The 12,793-nt window shown below is 35.6% G+C and overlaps 1 long non-coding RNA gene across 1 annotated transcript in view; it reads right to left on the reverse strand.

The window, feature by feature from the left end:
- Positions 1 to 5,699: 5,699 nt before the first annotated feature.
- LOC307161906 overlaps positions 5,700 to 12,793 on the reverse strand; it is a 642,191-nt gene continuing 635,097 nt past the window's right edge. Inside the window, exon 3 of the long non-coding RNA XR_013821814.1 lies at positions 5,700 to 5,803. This is a non-coding gene — a long non-coding RNA (uncharacterized lncRNA). The remainder of the gene's footprint in view (positions 5,804 to 12,793) is intronic.

Here is a 12,793-nt window from a genome sequence, read left to right on the forward strand (position 1 = left end):
AATGGTTACATATTAGTTCAGTAGACAGTTTTCTGTGGCTGTTTAAACACATTCGACCACATGAGTGTTTACACTATGAAAGCAATCCGGTCAATGCGCTTTGAACTACCTCTGGAAGTGGTCGAAAGTGGACAATCCTAAAGCGTTTTAGACCCCGTTCACTCCTGTATTTAGTGTCGTCCACTTGTGATCCGATCGACCGAAGCGCATCTTAATGCCAGGTGTAAACATGGCCTTAGACGTCATGGATTTGTTTGGTTAGTGCGAAAGCTGAAAAGTTTCAAAAGCTTCAGTTCATGTGAACTCTGGTACAGTTCGCGATAAGTATGAAAGCAATCCATTTAAACTCATGGAGGTGAACCATAATTTGCAGCAATGCATATTCCTGGTCACACTCATTATAGTATAGTGCATATCTCACAGCCGCTTACATTTCTTTTCCAATGCACCTGTGTTTTTGGTGGTTAATCCAAAGAGACAAAGATTCAAAGGAGTCATATAAGGAATCCAATTTCCCTTGATATTTTGAGATAAACAGTTGAGTTCAGGACTGTGAAAACATTTGCACGACTTCTTCACCAGTCCAAAAACATAATTAATTGATAGTAGGCTGCAAAAATGACTCGTTCTGCACTTTTGTCACTTTGTAAAATAATTAAAATTAATGACCGCCCCCACATTGACACATCCATGCCTACATAATATACACAAGTTCAGTTTAAACTTCATGCCAGATTCATGACATGTCTACTGCCTATTAAAAGTTTAGAATAATTTTTCATGTTTTTGAAAGAAGTCTCTTCGTTTCATTCATGAAAGGCTGCATTCAGTTATTTTATAGTAAAATTAGTAATATTGTGAAATATTATTACAATTTAAAAGAACTGTCTTCTATGTCTATGTCTTTTAAAAATGTATTCCTGTTATGCAAATCTGAATTTTCAGGATCATTACTGTAGCAACATAAATTTTCACCTTCAGAATAGCTTCCTCTCTGATGTTGTGACGTCAATAAAGGTTCTTAATTTATCCTTGTCTATTGTCTGTTCATAGCATAACCCATAATACTGTTTACTCTCTTTCCTAGTCAATCTGCTGTGAACTCCGATCCCATCAAGAAGTACATCTGCATCTGCAGAGAAACCCATAATCAAGAGAAAGAGAGTTAATAGAGACTCTGCCTTAGAAAAGACGAGTTTTGATAGGAATCTTAAGCATAGTTTCCCAGCACGAGTCAGAATTGTTGAGCGGAGAACTAATTCTATGTGATTTGATAGAAGGCTTGTGTTAATTGATGGTTTGAAGAAACAAAGCGCATTGTCCTCTCCGCTCTCCTGTTCTGGCTCTCATTAACCGAGCACTTCTAATTCACAGGTGTTTGCGTCTGTGGGTTGCCGTGACAACCTGGCGGAATCCCATTCCATCCCATGAATGTTAACATTGTATCATTTACTATGTCATTTTCCCTTCTGAAAAAGAAAGACACACAATCGCAAAGTATTTTTTCAATTTCCTGCATGTCTCAGTTACAATACATGCAAAGGCTGCATAATGAATATGAATGCCATTTGTTGAGTGATTCTATATTTTTATATAGAGTACTGGAAAAAGTGGCTTCCATAAACAATAATTTCATAAAGCCATAATTCATAACCATGGCTATTATGATAAACTAAAACTGTGACCAAAAAAATGTGTTCACTACTTATAAAATAAACATTAACTGAAATAAATAAAATACAAAAAACTTATTTTCTTATTTCTTATTTAGTTGTAAAGGCAACATTTCTCATTTTTGTTTAGTTTAAGTAAATAAACTAAAAACTAAATTGATAAAAGCTATACAGAAATATTTAAAATAATAATAACATGACAAAATTACAAAAACTTTAACTAAAATGAAAAAATGGAAATAAAATCTTGTTTAAAAATATTAGCAAAATATAATAGTATATCAGTCATACTAGAATAACTGTTCATAACAGAACACAAAACAGAACGATTTCACTCATAACCCTGGTCAACACAGTTTAACACCAGCTGTAAATGTTCTCAGTGCCAGAATGTGGATTATTAGACCCATGCAGAGATGCCACCATTTAACTGTGAGCTATTTATGTCAGAAAAAATGGCAACTTTCAAAGGTCAATAGGAAGAAAATAAAAGTTTGAAAGCTCACAACTGCTCATCCTGGCATCTATTTGCTGGGACTCAAATTTAGACTTTTCCCCACTATCCTATCTTCACTCAAAAAGAAAATTTTACTGACTGGTGTTCACACTGCTTTTTTCCAATCACCAAAAACTACTTCATTTTTTCCCAAAATGTTTTTTTTATATATTTTTATTTGCATAACAATATTTTTTTTTAAACTATTTTGTATGTTATATACTGTTATCTTATTTATTTTTACCATATTCAAATTTGAAAGAAAGAAAGAAAGTGATATACATTTTAAACTGAAGCTTGAGGACAGATACAGTATCACATTTCCAGCACACTGAACAATATCACATAATCATTCACTCATGAACTGTAAGTGCTGTGTTCAACTGCCAAACACCTCTTCATTGCCATGTTGACCGAGCAGAAATGGAATATGCCCACTTTAAATGCAGATGAGTGCTAGTTTTGATAGAAAACACTGTATGCTCACTAAAAATATTGCACAGGCTCTTTTTAGATGGTTATTTCACCTAAACTGCAATTTACTCACCCTTATGTCAGTCCAAAACGAGAACTTGTTTCTTCTGAGATGTTTTGAAGGATGTCCATGCTGTTCTTTTACATACTGAAACAACAAGAGCTGTAAGGTTCAGAAAATTACAGAAAAGTATACATAAACCTACAAACAGTCCAAGACTGAATTATATAAGACATAAGGAACAGAGTGAATTAAATTAAAATGGGCTATATATAATGTAAGAAATTTTATGTATGAATTGCTTTTTTATTGTCAATGTGTGAACAGCTTGTGACAAAACCTAAAAAAAAAAAAAGCCCTTCCCCGATTGTCTATGAAAGTGTGTCGACTGAATTTTGAAGGTCTCGGGTCGTTTTTGCCGGGAAAATCAAAAGGATGTGACGGTTACACATACTCCCGAGAGCATCTCTTCTGTTCAGTGACACATGACACGAAGGCTTAGTTGCTTACAATGTTCAGGGCAATAATGAAAGAGTCATTCTGTACTGTGATGTCAATGTGTCATGCAAAGATTAAATCAAACTATAGTCCCACATGGTCAGATATAGTCTCAAATAGGCTACTTTATAATCAAACCATCATAACAGTGTAATTTTAATTACCTCATCTGTCAAATTGAGGCCGGTGAAAAGCAGAGCTGGTGCAAATATATCTAGACGGTCCGATCAGATGCTCTTGTTATCAGGAGGAAAGTGCGCAGGCGCCTCACATATTTACATAGGCCGATTCATCTGGCGTCTGTATGTTCGTTAACAATACATCGCAGCAAAAGTATTTCCAAGTTCTTTTTACATAAGCAAAAAACGGAATAGAACTTCACCGTGAGTATATTGTGTCCTTAAATCACGTTCAGTCTCTTGTATACGTTACGGGAGCACGTCTAGCTGGCTGCAGTTCACTTAACGGCCACCGGTGTCGCTAATAACAAGAGTTTATGAATTCTACATGTACTGTAGCCCTTCACGTCGTTAAAAAAGACAGCATGAATCAAGTTAACAAACTCTCAATGATGAATATATTATATTTCTTATATTACACTGCATCAGAAGTTGATTGGATAGTAAAAAGAGGGTGGTCTACATATCAATGACGCAAAGATCCGACAATATGAACAGAAATGTATAGTATATGGCTGCTTGCCTTCAAAAGATGCAACTACAAAATGTTAAACAAAAGCATTTTTGTGATTCTTGTTTTATATCAAAACAGACTTTGTCTCCAAGATACAAAAGTTCAGAAAGAATAATTGCTTGCTATTCAAGCTTTACTGATATCTGATGAATGTTTCGCTTGGATCACCATGAATCATGTTAAAGGTGATGTGTGTAATTTTCTCCTTTTTCAGCTTAATATGCAGAAAGAATGTGTAAGTTGATTTCCTGAAAGAAATAAACACTGCGGCACTATCAAAACATTGATCTGTTTAAGCACCCGGCACAGAAACATTGGCTTGATCAACAGTGATGCTAGTTGCAAAGACATCACACACTTCACCTTTAAGCGAGGAGCCTGCCAGCAAAAAGTGTCGTCCCACACATATCTGTGAATTATGAAATATTGTTTACATAGCCGAGATTTAGAAACTCACACACTGAAATGACTGCTCAACTGCTCTGCATCCAAGAGATCCTAAAAACTCAATGTTATTTGTCTAAATTAACCCATTTAAAGGTAAAGTTCAAATATTGACTCCAAAACCATGGTTGCTGCTGCTGTACAATGTAACGTACATGAATTACCCATTGCAGATCTATACAGGTGGAGCTGGGGAAGGTGGAGGGTTTCTGAAAGTGCGCTGCACTGCTAAGGCAAATGCTACCCAAGTATTTGAACACTCTCAGAAAAAAAGGTACAAAAGCTGTCACTGTGGCGGTACCTTTTCAAAAGGTACACCTTTGTACCTAAAGAGTGCATATTAGTCCATCAAAGGTACATACTGGTACCAAAAGTGTACATATTAGTTCCAAAAGTTTACATATTAGTACCTAAATGTTACATATTAGAACCATTTTGAAGGGTACTGTCCCAGTGACAGCTTTTGTACCTTTTTTTCTGAGAGTGAAGGTTGAGCACTTAACTATTCAGTAAAAACCATATGTTATTGCGAATTGTTACTTGTTCATCATTGTGTCAGTGTTTTATTCACTGACTTTAGCTATAGCTTCTTTGCATGAAGAACAACATAGTGACGAAACGCGTTTGTCCGTTTAGGGCCACTGTAGAAACATGTTGCCGCAAAATGGCTATTTCAATGTGGGGACCCACTGTAAAAAATGATTGTGATTTTAACAGTAAAAGACTGTAAAATGCTACAGTGAAAAACTGTTAATTGGTAAACAGAAAGTTTCCTTATATACATTAAATAACTGTGATAGATCTTATGGTACATTTAATGTAATTTTACTGTAAAATACAGTTAAATGTACAGTTTTTGGAAGTGAAAACGAACAAGTCATTGTATAATTTACAGTGAAAAACTGTAAATTGACATTCCCACAATTCCCTGTGTGACACTTCACGTTTTGTATTTTTGTTGAAATAACTATGTTTCGTCATAGTTTTCTTAGTTTTTTTCTAATCAGTTATGTACATTAGTTAATTAAAATGTCATGTGTGTTACCATGATGGTGTTTAATGTTTGTGTGAATGACACTGTGCAGCTTCTATATATATTAGTATTAACTTTCTTGTGGAAGAACTGCTTTGATTGACCATGTGACTCTCATTACTGCTGTGATTGTTGGATGTCAGTGTATTACAGTATTACAGTGGAACAAAACAGATATTAATACTTCAATAGGTCGGCAAATTAACATTATATCTGATAATGAAATACGGTTTATTACTGTACATTTTTAGTTAAGTCTGTAAAACCTAAAATGTTGCTACCGTATTTTTTTACGGTAAATTTCTGGTAACCAAAGCTGCCAGGTTTTTTTTTACAGTGGATGTATAGAAATGGCTTATTCTAAGGTAATAAAAACATAATGGTTTATTAAGTAAGGTCTTTATACACCACTGAAAACATAGTTATGTATATGATATTGCATTTCTGTCAACAGATCCTCCTAAATATCTACACAATGCACCTTTAAGGACCTATTAGCCTGCACCATCTAGAGTTTCATGACAGAACTTTGTATTTCTTCTCATGTTTCTATGGCAGCAACACGATAGGCTTGTTTGGGTGGAATCACATGACCAGAATCCCCCCCTTCCCATGTGCATTCTGATTAATTTTTTGAATACAAATAATCAGTGTGGCAAAATATGTGCAGCTACTGTATGTTTATATGTGTGTGTGCACTTCAGCATATAAAGTGGGTCATAAGTAGCCAGCAAAAGTTGGACACAAAAACTCTAAATCTAGGGGTCGTATCTAAATTGCCATCTAATAAACAACTCAGTGCTGTGCTTTGACCGGAATATCACTGAGCGGCCGGCAGCATTTGATCTTTTATAAATAGCAGTTGAATACACAGTGCTGTGCCTTTTGAGCACATAGCATTCTGCTCATGTTGATTAGGTTGTGATTGGTGTGCGGCAGCGTTTTGGCTCCTTTATTCACCATTGCCTCGCAATCATCAAAACTCACCACGCGAGCTTTCATCTACACACTCAAAGCCGTCTGGGGGGAGGACACCGACCAATCAAACGCAAACTCCCAGTCTCCACCAGTTCCTTCTCCACAGTAGGGTGAGTAAAGGACCCTGCGTTTTACATTAGTGCACAAATTCAGACTAAATGATTGCCTGTTGTTGCTTGTATTGTTAGCTTGGTTTAAATTTGGAAACAAAATAGTCTCCTTTTCAGATTCAGAAAATTTTACTGAGGAAAAATGTCTTTAGTTTGACCACATGTTTTTCAAAAGGATCTCATTATTTATATTACCCCAATGTTATTCCAAACCAGTGTTGTTATTGTTAACTTAAACTTTTTAGGTGGAAAAACAAACTTAATTACAAAAAAACAAACTAGCTGAAATGAGATAAAGCTAAAGTAAAATTACTGAAACTAAAAATAAATTAAAGCTCATTGGAAATATTTAGCTTTAAAAAAACGAATTAAAATGACAAAAGCACATCAAATGACTAAAAATTAAACTGAAAATATGAAAATACAAATAAAAGCTAATTTAAAATATTAATAAATACTATATAAATAAATAACAAAAATGTTCAGGATAATGCCGAAAGAGCCATTCTGTGCAGTAATGTCAATGTGTCATGCAAAGAAAAAGGATTAATTTAAATAGTCTCACATAGCTAGATCTATATAGTCTATGGTTTCAAATATACTATGTAATCATATCATAACAGTGTAATTTTAATGACCTCATCTGTCGACATGATTCTGGTGAATCGCAGAGCTGGTGCAAACATCACATCGCATACTCATTTACATACTCATCTCAACGTGGCTTTCAGCAGCGTGGATGGCATCTGGATGATCGTTAACAGTGTATCTGCAAAGATGTTTCCTAATTCTAAGCGAAGAACAAAAAAGAAATTCACTGTTAGTTTATCTAGGCCATGAATCACATTCAGTGTAGGCCCTACGTTAGTGAGCACGAGCCGTTAAGAGCTGCTGCAGTTCACTTAACGGCCACCGGTGTCGCTAATAACAAGAGTTTCTGAATTCTACATATAGCCCCTTAAATGAAAAAGGCTGTTTTTATTAGCACATATTTTACCTTAGAAACATATTTTGATGGTTTATTTTTACTGAAGCGCATTCAAATGTTATCGAAAGAGAGTACCCAAATGGATAGCTATGCCTGGATATGTCATCTGTTATTCATATAATATGCATATATCATGTGCACAAACCCACTCACATACATTTACATTTATGCTTTTGGCAGATGCTTTTATCCAAAGCGACTTACATTGCATTCCAAGGTACACATTTACATTGTTATCAGTTCTTGCTTTCCCTGGGAATCGAACCCATGACCTTGGCGTTGCAAGCGCAATTCAAAAAAATTGAATTTACGAGGGTGAAGGTTACAGATGTCAAGACTGCTCGACACAAAAACGAGGGTGAAGGTTACAGATGTCAAGACTGCTCGACACAAAAAGACACTTCTGGAAATTGATAGGCATGTCCATAGACATTTAATGCTGCTGGAAATCAGTTGTTCTCAACTGGAGATTGATGGTCTGATGGTCACAGACAGCAGGGGAAAACAATGTTGCATGCTAATAATAAAAAATAAAAAAATAAAAATAAATAAAAAATTGTATCACACCTGAGACCTCTGTGCCCACATTTGTCCATGAACGAACAATTAAGGGGTGTTATGTGAATAGGGCATGAGGGTTAAAAAGATAAACAAATTAGACATGCGACATACATTCATCCTCATAAACCATAATCAAAACTGTGCAAGGTAAAAGAAAATATAACCTAGATTACATTAAATGCGCTTCACTTGCAGCGAGGATAAATCATAGCAGTTGAGAAGATGATTTGTCAAAACATGGAGCAATTTACCTGCCTTCACATTTTATTCAATCATGGTTTAGGTTCAGTTATTTTATGAATGCAATCAAACCCATAAAAAACAGTTGATTTCTCTTTGAAGGCTCCCAAATGAGCTTCATTTTTAGTTTGCTTGTATTAAATGTACCTGGTTTGACATCAAACTGCTGTTTTGCTTCTCTCAGAGCCATTTAATCTGCTTTAATACTCCTTTACTTTGATTCTGAAAGCAACTGCCAGTAAAGAATAACCATGGAATTGTTTACAGTTGTCGAGGAAAACCGGTGAAAGATCACAGCGCCTGTTTTATTACCATAACAAGCCTTAGAGGAAACATTTCCTAAACTTCTGTGAGTTACTCTGAACTTTTATGGCTCATGTGATCTGATGAAATATCGCCACTCTCAGAACATTCACCCTTTGAAATCACGAAACAATGGTTCCTTTGTTGCCATAGCAACATTTTCTACTTGGTATTCTTGCTTCTATATAAAGTTGATATACTATGTTTCCTAACAGAGACTATGGAGGACAGGTAAAATGCATTTGCAAAATGCATTATAATATTCATGATCATATTTTAAATTATTTCTGAAACAGCCTTATGTAAAAATAGCTAAACATATCCCACACTAACTTAAGATATTAAGCCCTGTTCTCTGAAAAAATAATCAAAATGAAGTGAGGTCAAAGGGGGGAAAAAATGTTTTTTACCCTATTGTCAGATAAAAAAATTGGGGGTGATATTTGATACTAATTTAACATTTGCTCCTCATGTTCAGAGCACTGTCATTTTTTCATCTAAGAAATATAGCCAGATTGCGTCCCATGTTGTCACTCCCGGTGGCTGAAAAGTGAATTAACATCTTTGTATTTTCTCGCATTGATTACTGCAATGCTTTGCTGGCCGGGGTCTCAAAAGCTACCCTTAACAAATTACAGTTGGTTCAAAATTCTGCCGCTCGCTCCCTGTCAGATGCCGTGTTGATTTTAAAATCCTTATGCTTACCTATAAGGCTTTGCATGGACTGGCACCTCATTATCTCTCTGAGCTTTTAACCCTTTACACACCAGCACGTGATCTCCGCTCCTCGGAAGCTGGCCTAATTGTTCCGCTTACTCGTTTAAAGGAGAACTCCGGTCAATTTTAACATTGAGCTCATTTTTTTGTACATTTGGAGTGCTGTCAATACAGAGAACAACGACAAAAATCGGTGTTGCCTACACCGAGTTATTCTATTTTTAAAATTTGCACCCTGTTGACTTCAATGGGGCAAGTACTAAACCTGCTTTTAGCCTCTTAACATCCTTGATGTGTCATTACAAGTGCACAGAAAATGTGAGTGATTCCTTCTGAGTGAACACGAGTGAGTCTGACTGCAGTAGATGTGAAAGAAATGTATAAAAATGATGTTATTTAAGCCAGCGCAAATACCTTTGTTTACATCCTGTTTTTCGGTTGAAGTCCAAAGTAGTCGATTGCCGAGTTCACGCGCGTGATCATAGGTATTAAACCTATGCGTGTGAACTCTGCAATCAACACATTTTCTGTGCACTTGTAATGACACGTCAAGGATGTTAAGAGGCTAAAAGCAGGTTTAAAACTTGCCCCATTGAAGTCAACAGGGTGCAAATTTTAAAAATAGAATAACTCTGTGTAGGCAACACCGATTTTTGTCGTTGTTCTCTGTATTGACAGCACTCCAAATGTACAAAAAAATGAGCTCAATGTTAAAATTGACCGGAGTTCTCCTTTAAAATCCATGGTTGTTAGGGCTTTTTCTTCGAATGCTCCGAAACTTTGGAATTCCCTGCCTGCTGAGATTAGGCATGCTGAATCCCTTAGTGTTTTTAAATCATCCCTTAAAACGTATTTGTTTAGGGTAGCTTTTACATGATTGTTCATAATTGCCATATTATTATTATTATTAATTGAACATTTGACAATATGTTTTTATTTGTTTTTTCATCTGTTTTTTCTTCCATTAATGCATTGTTTGTAAAATTGTATGTTTTATCTTGTTTCTATTCTTGTGAAGTGCTTTGAGATACTACTTTTAAAGGCGCTATAGAAAATAAAGTTTATTATTATTATTATTATTATTATTATATTTTGTCTTGTTTTAAGCAAAAACTCAATTTATTTGTTAATTTTTCAGAAAATAATTGCTTGTCAAGAAATGTATCTTGATTGAAGAATGTTGAGATAATAACAAGACGAAAACAATAGAGTAAAAAAATTTTTTTTTGCAGTGTATAACAAAAAGATTAAACAGTTTTTCAAAGGCCCTGTTTACAGCTGGTATTAAGATGCGTATTGGTCGATTGGATCACAAGTAGACGAGGGAGACACTTTCCCGTTTACACCTGCTTTTTTAATCCGTCTCTTTTGTCCACTTTCAACCACTTCTGTCCTAATTTCTTCGAGGAGAGGGTTTATGGACGGGTAAATATATGCTTGTTTTTTTCAGATCTTTCGATCAAATGAACAAAATAAGCTCATGCAATTTACAATGGACCGGAGAAGACACACGGAGAGCATCAGCTTTAGTTTCTGCTCTGACAGCCTTAAGACCAGCCGAACGCTGTGAGTGTGTGTTAGAAATCAGGAATGTTGAGAGAACATTGTGCTTGGCATAGGAATGCACCGATATGAAAATTTTGACCGATACCAATAACTCTTTATATTTGAAAGCCGATAACCGATATATTGGCCGATAAATCTAAATCCAAATTTTTACATAATTTTTGAGTGCCTGATTACAAAAATAAAAGTTCTCACCATGTCCCAAGCCCACAATTATTATGATGTTCTCATTGTAATTTTATGTGTCCTATATGACAGGCTTGCTCTGCACATGTTGCACTGAACTGGATTTTGATTTTGAAGTGATTCCAATCATATTTCAAGCAATTCAAAACAATCATGTCTAACAGTGCACATCTGAAGTGTCTCAGCTGAAGGAAATAATCTATCATTTATCGGCTTTAATATATCAGCCTAATTTTTTTTATCGGGTCGATAATGATAACATTAAATATGAACATACTGTACTGTATAGCGGCCGATACCGATATGGTGGCCGATATATCGTGCATCCCTACCTTGGTACATTTTTCATCTTCAGACTAAACTTGGGTCTTCAGCTGATAAAGTTTAAATCTCGTCTGGCTAGAGCTCTTCCTATAATGTTTACACATTAGTTCAGTAGACGGTCTTTTGTAGCTGTTCGAACACATTCAATCACATGAGCGTTTACACTATGAAAGCAATCCGGTTACAAGCTTAAAACATTTTAGACCCCGTTTACACCAGTACTTAGTGTAGTCCACTTGTGATCCGATCGACCGAAACGCATCTTAAAACCAGGTGTAAACAGGGCCAAAGAAACAGTGCCTTTAACCTTGATTTTGTTTCATTTCCTATAGTCTGTCAGCTATAACAAAATCTTCAAACTTTCCACGGACCTTTCATATTATAGCTGAGGCAATTTTAACACTGACTTCAACTGAGAAGCTTTGGTAAAAAGTCAGACTTGCCCTGCATGCATTCAGGTTAAAATGTATGTTGGAAGTATATGAACAGAATACAATTGAAAAAGTAAAGACAAAACTACAGAAGTTCAGGCTAACCTTGCCTAAACTCTGCAGTCAGTTTGCGGTCTTTATCTGTCACTCCAGAAGCTTCTCTAAAAATATTTTTCAAAGCAGATGCACAGAACATTCTGATCAACTTGGATTCCAAACCGGACGGTAAATGTTCTGCATAGTTGCCATAGAAACCCTCGGCCAAACCCACAATCCATAACACAATATGGGAGACTTTTTGCAGTTGGCTGTTATTCTGCCGAAAAGCCACTTGAAAGACTGACAAATGATTTCTTCAGTCAGGCATGAAAGCTATAATTAGCATAAATATAAGTTATGTCTATGAGCATCCATAAGGCAAAACAATGTTATTACGTCTTCCTGCAATTTTAGTGCATTGTTGAAATGAAGTCATTTTCGGTCTATGTAATCCTTTTCGCAATATGTATTGATTCTTGACTTGTTGACCCTTGTAGAGTTTTCCACATCTGTCTGAACTGATTTGATCTTTGTGAAGCCTGTTGAATTGAATGGAAAAACAAATTATGGATACATAATTCATTACGGCTTATTTATTTCAATGGTCCACTTTAAACATTCTACTGACTGAAAGTGACTTTGAAAGTACATGTCAACTAGCAGTCATTCGAGTATTAGTAGACTATATTTAGGGTTAGATGTTAGGGTTCAGGATATATAATGTAACGACTGAGACAATCAAACACATAACTATTTGTTACATTTAACAAATATGCTTTAAAGCCCACTCTTAGGAATGAAACATCCCCCCTCCAAAAGAGACAAGAGAGCAGGAAAGGTTTTAGTCGCCAGGGCGACGATCAGATAAGATGGCTTTATTGCTATGAAAAATGTGGTCATGTGGTCAAGACAGAAACAGACCTTAAAACAGGCTTTCCTGCATTCATTTATAGATGAGCTGATCTATAGTTAACTGATCTATATCGACGAGCTGATCTATAAATGAACATGCATCCCAGGAAACTGTGTGAATGATTT

This window comes from Squalius cephalus (genome assembly GCF_949319135.1).
Source record: "Squalius cephalus genome assembly, chromosome: 7".
NCBI classification, from domain to species: domain Eukaryota; kingdom Metazoa; phylum Chordata; class Actinopteri; order Cypriniformes; family Leuciscidae; genus Squalius; species Squalius cephalus.